General features: G+C 30.5%; 1 protein-coding gene across 2 annotated transcripts in view; it reads left to right on the top strand.

Moving 5' to 3' along the window:
• Positions 1 to 14,198, top strand: part of LOC126882948 (neuronal growth regulator 1-like) — an 802,823-nt gene that overhangs the window by 24,635 nt on the left and 763,990 nt on the right. The window lies entirely within an intron of this gene.

Raw genomic sequence — 14,198 nt, 5'->3', positions numbered from 1 at the left:
TAAAAGCCTGCTATGAACCGGATTTTTTCCAATAACTTTATTAACCCTTGCAGGACCAACCTTTTATTACAATCAGCGAGGATCAGGAGGGGGTCAATAACTGTCCACACATATACTAATCAAAAACGTGCTTCTTTATTAAAACTATTTAAAAAAAAACATTTTTACTAATACAAAACGTATTCCTGGACGTTAAATCTTCTTTCTTCATGTACCACGTCTTTTCAGAACGTTGGTTACAATCATAGCTATCTTAATTTTATTCACTGCCACCCTGAATAGCATGCTTGTATCAACACAATATCAATGGACGTTAATGGAACAGTTAAAAGATAAGAATTTATAATTTATCCGGGCTCTTCGCCTTCAGTAGGATTACTTTTACAAAAAAAGTAGGTAGTGCTGCCGTCAGGAGGGACACAACGGCCTCCTTTATTCAGATGGACTTTTTTTTATGTATTTTGACCCGTAGAACTCTCTAACGCATTACAGTTGGAAGTGGCAGAAAAAACGTACCTCTGCAATTATTATATATTGGGCTTAGAAAATTATGTATTCCTAGACGAGTATTTGCATATTAAACAGATTTCTACTTATAGATGTATAATTGCTTGGCGGTTACAATACTCTAAATAGATAACCAATCAATGAGGCGAGTAAAGATCATTTGACACAAAAATAGTCGATCATAGTATATGGTAAAATGACAATTGTAAGTTCTACGTTAGAAATTTGTCAACTACGTAAATTGATGTCATTGGTATATTCGGGCATTGCTTAGTGATATTATATTTATTTAATTTTACATTAAACTATTTTAAATGTTATTATTTTGGCAAATATTTGTATAAATATTGATGTTTATATAAAATTAAATATTTTGACAACTGTCAGTGTCAGATTTAACTGAAACGTCATGTAATGATTTGCGACATTCTTATAATCTTACATGAAAATTAGTGATGCACGCAAAAAGGGTTTGAAATCTACTATGCTTCTTTTCATAAGCATTTTTCAGTGCGTCACAAATGATAGAAAAAAAAAGGTAAGTCCGTGATAATATACATTTTCACATTACAAGTTGTCACATTTTATTTGCAATTTGGCAAAAAAACAAATAAATTGTGTTTATTGCATTTATAAAATGGTATTTCCTTTGATTTGTATAGTCTAATAAATTGTTCAGATTATATTCGTAGATATATTATATAATTTGCAAATTATTTTATTTTCGATTATGGCGCCATGTATTGACAACTAGAATAAATGTTATAAATGTCACCGACGAAGTGTAATCACCGAAGTGCGTTTTTTTGTCACATACAATTTAATACGTTAGAAAGAAATCGAAAAATTGTGACGCACTGAAAGATCCTCATGAGAAAAAGCATATACATCTCTAAGTATAAGTGGCTTTAATATGGAAATACCCTTCAACGAGAATGAATAATTTTCGAAGTTTTTTGTATAATAATCACGGACGTACGTTTTTTTCTGTCACGTCGAGCTTATTGCGTAAGACCGAATTTGGCGAACTATGAGGCACTTAAAAAGGGTTTGGGATCATCTGTATTATTAATTAGTCTATAATTAGTCTTAATTAATAGTAATAATACCATTAACTATTCTGTATTTACTGATGCTGATAAATTGATTTTCAGTAGTAATAACCCAAGGATATTGATAATTGTTCGAAAAAAATTTATAACAGATTTCGAAAGCTTGTTGCTTGGAAACAGACCGACGCCGTAGGCGGAGGTCTGTTGCCTGTAAGCAACAAGCTTGAGAAAGTTGTTAAAAATTTTTTGAGCATTTATCAATGTTCGAGGGTTATTCGGATAGAAAATTTTTTACTGTAAACAGTATTCTTTGGTATATTTGATTCGATAACTTCATTAATATTCTCATCAGTATTACAACCAAATCGTGACATTTTGAAATATTGAATATTTGAAATGTCAAAATCGAAATGAAACGAAATGTAGGTATCCATAGCTACATGATTGAGCGAAAACAGCCCATGGGATCTGTTTTCAGTATAATGTTGGTTTTATTGGTTGTATTCAATCAGATGACCACAAATTAATTGATTTCATTGGATTTCTAATTGACCAAAAAATTTTCTAATTAATTTTAGCAATCGCACTTCAGTGGCATTTTAATAGCATCCTAAAAACAGAAGGCAAAGAATAAGCTATACATAATTTTATACTTTTTTCTCACTTATAAAAAATAGTCCTATTAAATTTAAAAAAGTTTTTCACAGTTTTCTTAGTTTTGTATCTCCGACACTTTCCACAAGAATTTATTTTATTAACAGTGTTTTTGTTTTATCTAGGACAAGACGATTCCTGAAAGATTTCTTAAGTTAATACAGAAGTTCAGAGATTTAATAGTTGAGAGTAAACGATACCGCACACAGCTTATGAAAAAATAATGTCACCCAAATACAATAAAATTTACATAAATAGATTCGTCTCAAAATTAAAATGACTTTGTATCATAGCGCCAACTCTGAATTTTAATTAAACAAGGCGAAGATTGAAATTAAAGTTTATCGAAATCTAATTTTTGATTTCGAGTTCATAAAGCTGTCATCCGTAACTACTATTATTAGTCTAATGACTATTTTAACTAGTTTTCCAATGTCAGCTAAGCCGATTATACGAATAATATACTTTTGTACGAGTGACCAAATTATACCTACTTTATTATCGATAAGATATGATTAAGCCTCTTGAAGAAATATTTACGAACTGGCGATTTACAGCATTTTTTATCCTTTCTTTGACTCACGTACACTCCCATTTGATTTTAGATTTATTTATATCAATTTACGCCCTAATTAAGCAAAATTCAGATTCGGCGAAATGATATGAAATTAATATAATTTCGAGACGAATCTGTTCATGTCAATTTAATTTCATTTGACTGAGTTTATAATGATCCATACGATGTGTGCGGTATCCTTTACCAGTTGAGAGTAAAATCAACCTCGTTATTGTCCCTGTTATTTTTTGTTCATTTGTATGAAGTTCAAGAGGAAAGTTTCAGTAGCTAATAAAATATTGCCATCGGCTGTTCAGTGCATGTGTGCATGTCGAACTTTATTGAAAGACAATCGATTGTTCGGTTGGATATATTCTATAAAGAAATTACGCTCTATTTTCCAGTTTATATACCACTAGTTTTAGAGGTTTTTGTTTTTTTTTATTTATCGAAGGCAACGGCAGATAGGTTCTATTTTTCTTTGGAATATATCTCGAATAAAAATCGTAATGTAAATGCAATATACTCACTTCACATAAATCTATAATTTCCAAGCCATACTTGTTTGTTATAATAGGTTTGTTCTAGCAAACAGTCAAACTAGTCAGAAACCGTCAGCAAACAGTTGGTCAGTGAGAGAACATATTACAGTCACCAGTGCTATCCCCTCTACTCGCGCTGGTCGACTATTCGCTGATGGTTTCAAACCGTTTGAAACTGATGCTAGAACAAACCTATATATTTAAAAAATTTATCATTCCGTTCTTAGGCGGTACTGTAGACTAGTGTGAAGTTTCATAGCTAACCAAGATACAGAAAACATAATATTATTATATTTTCTGTAGTTTTAAATTTTAAAACTAATTTTTAAATTTAAAAATTTTTGAAATTGAATAAATTTTTTTGTATTTATTATATCACTTTATTTAGGATTTCTTTATTTTAATTTACGATTTTTTTAGAACCATCGATTCACAAAGTTTCTTATATATTTTAACATTTTTTGAAAGAAAAATTAACAATACATATTTAGAAAATTAGACTTAATCATTCTAGTTAAAACATTATATGTTGCTTAGGATTGGTTTTGGTAACAAAAATATGAATTGTTCAACTGTAATTGAATATTTTGTATATTTTTGGCAAATACAGCAACGTGAGTCGTCTCAAATCTTCTATACTTAATTTCAATAAGACATACGGTGCATGTAAACAACGATTTTAGTTGTTACAGGTGGGTCATAATTTATCTACTCGTTCCATATTAAACGCATATTATTAAATTGACTTTATCACTTAGTCTGTTTTCTCGATTATTAGCTTTTATCGTGTAGTATATAAATTATTGTGATCACTGAATACATATATAGAGTGGAAAAATAATCGTATTATGTTGCGTCAGAATAAAAAGGTTCTATCTGCAATTTTTGTCTAAAATGAGATTTTTATGTAACTTGGTTCTATTTTATGTCACCTTAATATGATACTAGCACCCACATATTATATTAACAAGTAGCTGAAATACGTAGGTAAGTTACAATGTTCTATCTCAGAGAATTTTAAATGTTGATAAGTTAACAACCTTCTAACTGGCATAAAAAATAATCAACCAAGTATAAAAGGTCCTATCTGCAAGAATTAAAGTGTTTATAAGTTAACAATAAGACTTTATTAAATAACTAAAAGTTGTTTGATTATAATACTAATTGTTAAACAAAGGTATATATGGAAAATAGAACTTGATTAAATAAATTTAATTCATTTATCAAATCAGAACTCCTTTGTATTAACTATTGAAATAACCTTTTACTGTTAATAAAAATATATTAATTTTTTTTAATTTACATTGTTAACACATAAAAGTGGCGATAATAATAAAATAAATAAATAACATAGAAACTTTAAACAGTCACAAGTAAAAATGGCACCTGAGGCAGTTAGAACTTTGTTATTTTAATGCAACGATTAAATAAATTAATAAAAGCGTTACGCCATTATACAAGTAACTGTTATCCAAAAATGTTCAAAAACTGAACGAAATATTCATGTCTATATTCCTGATGACGACATCGCTGCCAACTAATGTTTACATCCAGGGCATAGCTTATGCGAATAAACTGTGGTTCCTTAATTTTTTTAATTGTGCATTTACAATAATAATTTGTCCTTTATTTAATTTATCGGTGGTTCAGCGTCTTTGGAGACATACTTAGAATTAAAATCATCAGTTATTATTATTAAAATCATGCTCATATTAATATTATCGTTTGTTACCCGTAAATTCATTGCCGTATATTGCAAGATTATACGGCAAGAATGTACACGGCAATAAATATTGCAAGAATACGATGTAAATATTTTAATAATTATATCACGTATATAAAAATTAGGACTTATGTACATAGATACAAGCAAAATTTTACGATAATTGAAAGTAAATTTTGTGCCACATATTACAACTGCTGCACTTGTACTCAAAATAAAATCAGACTAGTCACGATAATAAATATGCAAATGTTTCGAGAGCAGTAGCCGTGTGTTAAGCCGGAAATATTGTGTAACTTACATAATAGCTAAAAGCATATGTTTGTTAATTACCACAATAGCATAGTCATAGTTAATACGTGCATTTATTCAATTTTTAAGATATATAACACCCTTTAGATTAAGTAAGGCAGTCTAAACAGATGGAAGAGGCAATTGCCGCGACAAGGGGAGTTCCTTATACATGTAAACGTTTTTCAGTTTTATTAAAACCTTGTCGTGGCGCTATTTCCGTGACGCTCGCCTGAGGATTTTACTATTATAGAAAAAGCAATACTATGTCAGCGTAGAAGCTTCAGTTATAAAAAATTACAAAGAATATTAAAAAAACAAAAATGAGTGTGTACTTTGTACGCACGTAAGAAGTTATACTTCTACTACATATTATGTGATTTTTAAGACAATACCAAAAATTTAAAAAAATAAAAGAATAAAACGCACACAAACACATTGAAAATGCCACAAAGAAAAAATGATTTCTGAACGATAATAATTGTTGGCAAAAATTTTAAATACGCATTTTCTGAAAAAAAAAAATTATATAACAAATATACATACTTACAATCATAACATGCATAAAAAAATAAAAAAATAAAACTTGCATCGGGAATTGAACCCGTGAATTTCGTGGCGCTTTGATTCGTAATCGAAGCGTAGACTCACTCGTCCAATCCCACATTATTTATCATGTGGAAAAATACGGTAACTAAACGTTTTACTCTTTGACAGTTGTTTTGAAAATTAAATTATGTAGTGTAAATTTTGTGGAAGAAAATATAAAAATATAACAAAACAGTAAGAAAACAATATATTAGATGAAAATTGGTAGAACTTTTGTTGGTAATCAAATTAAGTATGTAAATCAAAGCATTACATACCTACTAGATAAATAAATCTACGCCAAAAAATCATAATTTAAAAATAAAAATCGAACCTAATTTGGGATTCCTCTCTAAAATCCTCATTCTTGAGAAAATAAATGTATGTATTTCAACCTAATCCAAATGTATAATTACAATATGATTATAATAAAAACTACTTACCAAATTAGAATGAGTTTTCCTTGTCCAAAATAGTCCAAAAGTCCAAAAATATAGGTATATGAAAACTATTTAAAAAGGCAGTATAACTATTAACTAACTTTTGTTTGTTGTTTCTTTTCACACAAATTTTAAAACGCAACAACCATAAATAATCTAAGTACAGCTGTGCCACATCCGCCATATTGAATAATTTTTGACATGTCATTTGAACATCCAATCAGAACAAAGTTATAATGCGCATGCGCCCGGTCGCTAGGTTTTACCATATAAAAATTCACCCTCTATCGCCGGTAAAGAAGTATAACTTCAAAAACATTCTATTTTCAATGGTGATATAGTAATATTTATGATTTTTGTTAATGTGCTAGCCAGCTTCGTTTAAATGTAACTTTTACACATTATTTCAACTACCAGTTTTCTTGTCGATTAAATATTAAGGGATAGGCGCAGAATTCCGGCTCCAATGTTATTTAAATGCATCCACTTTTTTCGAATCCTGAGAAAACTAATAAATATTTTTGAAAAACTTAAATTCAAAATGAAGGATCACATCATTACCGAGGGTAGAAACTCCCTGAAAACTTCTAAATGTTTATTTTAATAAGTTGCAGGTGTAAAAAACCGAAAACATTTAGTGTCATTTTCAATTTCAAATATATCATTCAAAAGAAACTTTTAGTTTATTCTAATGGAAGGGAGTTTCGACCATCAGTAATAAAGTATTATTTAATCCTGCGTTTAAAATTTTCAAAAATATTTATTAGTTTTTTTTCAGGATTTGAAAAAAGAACACCATGTCCGTGGTGATATTTGAAGGGCTCGGGGCAATAAGGGACCTAAGCCACATTTTTTGAAATTTGAAGATTTTAGTAAAACGGGCTCTGTAACAATGGTCTAAAGCCACCAGCGAAATTTTACGGCTATTGGGCAATAGATGTGGCCACCAGGCTATAACGACATTGTTGCCGACTTGCAAAATCATGGAAAATTTTTAAGCAAGAACGTCATAAGCCACAGTAAAATCAACATGGCGACACATGATCGAAGAGTGTTGAAAGAAAAACAATTATTTTATAAGAAAAAATACAGTAGTTCATGCTCGGATTTTGACTTTGACGATTCTGTAAGGGATCGAGAATATTCTCCGCACACGAGTTCCAGTGAAAGTGATGAATTTTCTCCGAAAAAGGTAAGTAAACATTTTAGTGGCTTGAGACCTTCGTGCTGTAAGATATGTGGCTTGTGTGTTAATAAGTTATAATAACATTAAATTTACTTTTTTAGTAAAACGTAGCCATAAATAACCTGTTAAAGAATTTTTTATTGATAAAAAGCCATTAACACTAATATTCTATTTAAATTTGTTTGTCAATAACACGTTTTAAGACCAAAAAAGTATTTTATTTAGTAGGTGGCTTGGTCCTTTCTTGGTTCGAGAGCGAACACCCAAATTCCATATTCATTAAACACACCCTAAAAATGGAGCGTTTGATGAAATAAATGTTGGTAAGATGGTTGTAAAGTTTGGTGACAACAAAAAGCTTAAAAAATATATATATATTTGGAGGACCAATAGTACTGAACATTAAAAAAATTCAGGATATAAAGAAACTTTTACAATATATTCCTCTCATAATCCAGTAGTTTTATCTCAGTATTATTGGAATCAGTACAAGTAACATTGAACAAGACTATAACCAAGTTGATGAAACAGAGGAAGTAGACAGGGATGATGAAACCGATTTTTTTTAACAAAAAATAATATTGTAGGTATATTCTTGCTTTTAGAATGATTCACTTTGTTATTTTCAAAAAGGTCATAAGCCACATTTATTTGTTTAATAAATTTTTTCTTAAAAAATGAAGTTTTATTTTGTGTCTTTCTTTGAAAAAATATATTTAATAATTTATTATGCATGTAAGGAATTAAGGTAAACATTATAAAATAGAAAAATATGATTTCAGGATTTTGTCAAAAACTTTAAACGTGATTTAGTCAACACTTTTCAAATGAGGCTTAGGTCCCTTATTGCCCCGACCCCTTCATTTTACAAATCGAATATTCTCTGTCTTTGTCATGCATTGTACTCAGTTGAAGAGAATGTGGTGACAAGACAATGGCAAACAAGGCTACTACATATTTGACATGGCTTCAAGAATATTTTGAGTTGTTTATTAGATAATATTGATAGTGTATTTTTAAACACCTAATTGATGTAAGACATGAAATTAATAAAAAGTTACATATTGTTTATTATTTATGAAAGTTCCAGCAAATGATACACCAGGATAACTGTGATCCAAGTATTTTGTTGTTAAATATGTTCTCAAAATTTATCTAAGACTAAGACTAGAACTAAGACACTAGTAATATGTTATTAAAAAAATAACTTTTTCTCTTTCCTCGAGTGTTAGTTTTTATTGTATAGTATATAAATTATTGTAATCGCTGAATACACAGTTAGTGAAAAACTAATCATATTAATTAATTGAATAAATAATTTAGGCGATTAAACACGTAACAACTATCCAAGAATATTCAAATGACATCTTTAAGTTAATGATGACAATGTCATTGTCAACTAATCTCCATACCAGTTAGAATTTTACTACAAGTAATTTTTCGTGTAAAGAACGAAAAAATAGGGATCGACGTACAATATTTGCGCCTACACTCTTAAATTAAATATACGCACATTGTAAACTCATATAATAAAGAAAGAACTAAGCGTAATACATAAGTCAGTATCCCTAAACGATGCCTAAGAAACGAAAGTATTCTACTCTATCTATATACAGCACACCCTTTTTCGTATTTAATCTACATAATGCATTATAAAATCAGGCCCTCGCAGCTTGCTGAGAATTGTACGTTAGCTGATTGTTTTTTTTTTTCTGAGTACGCCGAATATTGTCGTCAAGTTGGCGACGAGCCTACTTTTAATGTTTTTTCTGGAATGTTTTTATTCACAGTGACTCTGAGAATAGTCTCTATTTTTCTTTCAGCCTTTTAAATGTATAGGAAGGGCGGGTAAAGAATAGATGTTGCTAAATTAAAAAAGTAGCTGCGTTTTAGAACATAGGATAAGTGCGCTAATTCTGTTCCTCGTTGAAAGACACATATTTTTTTAAATACTTCAAATATTTGTGTCAATGGAATGAAAACATTTGTATTATGAACAGATTTAAAAGTTTATTTCTCTAGTTTTTTTTAAGAAATATAATAAGTTTAATTGCACTAAAGCTTTTATTTAATTATTACTACTCCAATGTTACACGGTTGACTTTACTAAGTCAACTGAATTTACTTATTTTTACTGATTTATATTTAGACACTAACTTGTATTTATCTATATAAAATGATTTAGTTTATATCATTTTATTTACTGTACTAACTACACAAAAAAACTTACTTACTTAGAACTTAGAACAACAAGGGTTTAACGTTTAACTTATTATAGTGGAGTCACTGAAGGTTTTCACCTCCGATTTCGTTGAACCTTCATCGATTTTCATGAAAATTGATGAGTAGTTAGAAGATACTTCAGGGAACAAAGGTGACATGATGCTAACTTGAGCTTTTACCCTGGGGTTGATGTCACCCCTCCTCGGGGGTGAAATTTTTTTATTAAAAATAATACCAGAAATCGATAGAGGGGCAACTTCTAAGCAAAATTTGTTATATAAAGTTATTAACATAAATCAATACTTTTTGAGTTATTAAATATCAAAGATTTTATTTTTTCTTAAAAAAATGCATGTTTTAAAGCTGTTTTTCACGTATTACTCAAAAGCTATAACCTTTTGTAAAAAAGCTATAATTACCAAAATTAATGATAATAAAAAATTTAATACACTCTCCACTTAAAGAACTAAACTAATGTTATTTCAAAGTAAGTTATGGGTAATTGAATGTATATTTTTTTGACGAGTACTCAAATCTAAGTATTCAAGCTTACATAACGGGAAACGATGCATTTAATATAATATACTTGTTAAGCACTTGTCAAAACACTTCGGAATACCTTTCAAATGAGCTCCAGTAAAAGGTAATAGCGTCAAAATTAAGCGAGAATAATGTAACCGAGGCCATTTAACCTTTTATTTTTAAAAAAGTAAGAGGTCTAAAAGACTAATTTTGATGTTTTTAATAGCCCTTGGAGTCAACTTTTAATTAGTTTTTAGGCGAACCTTATATCTTAAAAATTTAATAAGTTATTTATGTTAAATTTATGTTATAAAATGCAACATTTTTTCAGTATTTAAGCTTGAATAGTAAGATTTGGGTACTCGACGAAAGAAATATACATTCAATTACCTATAACTCACTTTTAGTTAACATTGAAAAGTTTTTCTAGTAAGGAGTTTATTTGATTTTTTATTAGCCTCAATTTTGATAATCATAACTTTTTTGCAAAAACTTATAGTTTTTGAGTTATTTATGAAAAATCGGTTAAAAACATATATTTTTCTCACGAAAAATTAAAATCTTTGATCTTTAATAACTCAAAAAGTTTTGATTTATTCTAATAAATTTATATAACAAATTTTGCTTATAATTTGTCCCTCTTTCGAATTGTGGGGTTATTTTTAATATAATAATTTTCACTCTCGAGGAGGGGTGACATCCACCCCCAGGGTAAAAGCGCAAGTTGGCACCATGTCACCTTTATTCCATGAGATATCCTCTAACCACTCACCAATTTTCATGCAAATCGATGGAGGTTCAACGAAATCGGAGGTAATAATTCATATCCACCTTCAGTGACTGCACTATTAGAAATACTATGATATTTATTTTATATGTTACAACATAATCACGGCTTTACTAGACTCTCTTAAAAACATTAATTTATGTTCGTTTCCTTAAATAGTTTATCGAGTTAGTACTAGTACCATCGGCAAAAGTCTAGAATGAATATAATGTTTACATAATAAATCAAACAGGTAGTAAAAGGTCTGATAACATGATCACAAAATAGGCTGGAATCTTCAGCAGACAATCGGTATCTAGGACCGTTACACTATTTTTAACCCAAAATATAAAATATACAGTCTATTCCGTCAATATAATGCTTGGGCTCTAATTTATAGAGTTATCCGAGGGCACCATAAAATCACATGGTAAGAAACTTTGTACCCTGTAAATGCACCCCTACCATAAATGGACTCATAATACAGGGACGTGCGTTGGGGACAGTCCGTAAAAAATATATCCTTAGGAAAACTCGAAAACGTCAGACTAAGACAAGGTTAGTTAAGTATACGTCGTCCAATTTACTTACCGTTGCACGTCATCCGCGCCATAGCCTGTGACACGATACCAACACGAAATATTTAGGCGGTGGGTGTGTTCTTTTTTAGAATCAAAATGATTCTAAAGGGGAACACACCTACCGTCTAGATATTTCGTGTTGGTATCGTGTCACAGGCTATGGCGCGGATGACGTGCAACGGTAAGTAAATTGGACGAGCTATACATGACGAACAGTATGTATATATTTAAAAAATCTGAAGATTTGAGGGGGGCGTAAAGAATCGGTCAGTCACAGACGCTAAAAAGGGAATATTTCGCGAAATAAACAACAGCTCTTAAAACTGAAAAATTCGTGTTCAATATTTTTTAAAAATATATCGAATGATACCAAACACTACCCTGCACGGAGGTGGGGTGAGGCTAACTATAAAATCTTAAATAGGACCCCCCACAAAGGTGGAGTGCGTATTTTAAAATAATTAATATGCATGGTACATTTTATTGGAAAGTATTCCTTACATACAAATAAGTAAATTTTACTTTAGATACTTTTTAGAATTATGGATAGATGTCGGTATAATCGGAGTAAAACGATTTATAATGTTTAGCGTTCTCATAACGCTTTAGTAACTGCAAATTTAGCATCCAAGGCTCTCCTGCTATAAGAAATAACTAAGTAAATTGCTCTAACAATTATTACAATAAAAAAATCTACTATCAGTTTGAGATAATTTAGTACTGATTCTTAAGAGAAATCCAGGCCGTAGCAGAATGTCATGGTTGAGGAATTTGAGAGAGTGGTTTGGTTGCACCACTAATGAACTTTTTAGGTCAGCTGTAAACAAATTCAGGATAGCCCAGATGATTTCTAATCTCCGATAGGAGTGGCACAAGAAGAAAAAGAAAGAAGTACTGATTCCAATTTTAAAGGGTGTGTTTGTGTATTGAATCGGAAAATGACAAGACGTCTTTTTTGGATGTAGATAACTTTATATTTAACCAATATATGCCTATTTCACTGCAGAAAAAACCAATTGGGGCTCCTTTGCTACCAGCTTTATCTGTCCAAAAGCGTGTATGTGTGATTCACTCTATATATTGAAACAAAACTGCAGTCAGTTTTGCAAAGTGCAAAAATTGGACAAAGTAACCAAAATGTTGCAAAATACAAACTTCGCCGACACCCAAAGACCCAAGTTAAGAATTATTAATTCTAGTCCGCAATTCCATGTTAGATGGTGGATCAATTTGCCTCCTTCAGCATTCCATATTATGTATGCATCAAGTGTCGTTAGGTCTGGTGAGTGCTGTGGAAGATCACTGTCACGAGAAATATGGCGATCCCCAAAATTATCGCACAGTATCCGAACAGACTCTCTGGCCGTGTGACAGGTTGCCTCGTCCTGCTTAAACGGTTATTAATTTTAAGCTTGGACAATTTTCGCGACCTGTTTCGTGTTATCAAAAATAGTCTACGATAAAATGTTTTTCTGCAAAACTGAGAAACATCTAAAAGCATTATCACGACATTCGCATACGTTATACCGATGTTCGGAAACCACTCAGTACATTTCGGCGCATGATGCAAACGCGGATGAGTACAGCGACAACAATGATTACAATGGTGAATCTAATAATTGATAATAATTGTTTTAGGAGATTAGGAGAATAAGAGAATTCGTAGGTTTGTTTGGTAATTGTAGTACTAAACACAAATTCACCGCTTAAAACCGCTTTTAAAAATTAGAAGAATTTACTCTTGTACAATTCATCACTTTGGACCATTTATATCGATACCTCCATGCCGAATTCAAAACAGCCGTATATTTATGGAATTGACTCTATGAAAGCTTTCCTAATATTATTAAAATATAAATTAAAGAAGTTTGGGCATTTCGAAGAAAACAACGTAAAATATTCTGTTCAGGTTGGGACCGTGCAAGTTGAGCAAAGCGACATCTATTTCTACGCTATGCACTTTTATTCGCACTTTTTATTTTATTGACCAATTACGTTAGTCCTGGTTGCTAGATAATTGTCAAGGCCATAGCCTAAAAAAATAATAAGAAGAAAAAATAAGATTCAGGTTATGTGATGAAAGCGTAAACAATTGTATGTAGTAAATAAAATTAGTTATTAAAATGCAGTACTGCAAGCAAAATACAATTAATTAAATTTACTTTTATATAATAATTGCATATCATATCAATATTGTGGAGCAACATATAATTTTTCTCCTTCAATGACAGTAGATATGAAATGTACGTCAATTTGACAATTTCAATTGACAATATGAATTATTTAAGAAAGTTGCAATATTTCTCCCCTATTCGCGCACGATCGTTTCACGTATCCCTTCCAAGTACTTGAACACCGCGAATAAAGTATGAGACGTTGGCGATAGAAACGGCGAACACAACAAACGTTAATTTCGAGAAAATTGATTTAAAAAAAATTGTTGGTCGGAAAATTGGTGGCCGGCGAAAAATTGATTAAAAAAAACTCAGTAAGTGTTTACCGACAAAATCAAGAAATTAGAATAAAAGTCGTAACTCCAATTAACTAACAAATTGGGCAGTTTTTGT

The sequence above is a fragment of the Diabrotica virgifera genome, chromosome 4 (genome assembly GCF_917563875.1).
Source record: "Diabrotica virgifera virgifera chromosome 4, PGI_DIABVI_V3a".
Taxonomy (NCBI): Eukaryota; Metazoa; Arthropoda; class Insecta; order Coleoptera; family Chrysomelidae; genus Diabrotica; species Diabrotica virgifera.
The sequence above is the reverse complement of the archived record's forward strand: the minus strand, read 5'-3'. Positions and strand labels throughout refer to the sequence as shown.